Genomic DNA, 1,160 nt, shown 5'->3' on the forward strand with positions numbered 1-1,160 from the left:
TACTGAAATTCTATCCCTATATATATATATTTGACACTAGAGATCATTGGCATTGTAACAAGTCTTGAGCAGATCAGTTTTCTCATTGGTCTGTCTCTAGGTTTATCATATATCCCACTCCTACTACAAATTTCTTTCTAGTTAATTAATATGTTTACCAAAGTTTCTTAATAGGACTATTTTTCTATTTTTGAGCATTAAAAATTTAAAATCAAGATCTCAGAAATGTTTACTTCTAGAAGACCAACTAATCTCTCAAGCTCAGTAAAAGAGTCCTTTGAGGCAGAAGGCCTTCAAACACTCCCTAAACTATACCATACAGGTTATGTTTAAGCCTGAGACTGAACTTGCACTAGCCTTCATCTCTCTTATGGCTTAAGTGAAAACTTCGTTTGCTCTGATATGGAATGACTAGTCAAGGTTTGCAGATTTCCTCCTTCTCATCTTCCCATGTTGGTGTGGAAAGTGTTTGATGCTTCATGGAGTGGGCTTAGATACTGGGCTTACATTCCTTGGAACATCATCCTCAAGAACCTGAGGAACTGGCCATATTTTACATAAAACTGTCCCCATTTGACTGGAAGTTCTCTAACCACTAGGAGGAAATGGAGGCCTATCTACACTTTCTGATCACAGGGACACTGAGGAAAACAGTGGTGAACAGGAAGTTAAAAGATGATTATAATTCAAAATATCTCTTAAGAAGTAGAGTATTTATTTCAGTGTTGATGTCACAGGCTTGTATATTTAGGAATGTTCTAGGCAGAGATCATTCTCTCCCTGACGTTTACCATTAGAATCTACCGTATATTTAGAGAAATGTCCATTTGGATACTGAAACAAAAGTGCAGAGCTGGGGAAAGGCATCATACTGAAGGTTGTGTTGGTCTGGTATCTATAAAAGGGACCAGAAGGCACCTAGCTTCTGCAAATGACTCAGTTAACAGTCTCAGTGTTATCTCAGACTCAAAGCTCAGTGCAACCACAAAACTAGAAGACAATGCTGTGTGACCCTATAAATAGAAAGAAGCGTTTCTTCTGCTAAATATGAAGCTTTGCAGGCACTATGTTCAGCCTGTTGAATAGCCTTGTATCATTAATGAGAAAGGAGAGAGAGAGAGAGAGAGAGAGAGAGAGAGAGAGAGAGAGAGAGAGAGAGA

Source organism: Mus caroli, chromosome X, assembly GCF_900094665.2.
Source record: "Mus caroli chromosome X, CAROLI_EIJ_v1.1, whole genome shotgun sequence".
In the NCBI taxonomy this organism is placed as follows: domain Eukaryota; kingdom Metazoa; phylum Chordata; class Mammalia; order Rodentia; family Muridae; genus Mus; species Mus caroli.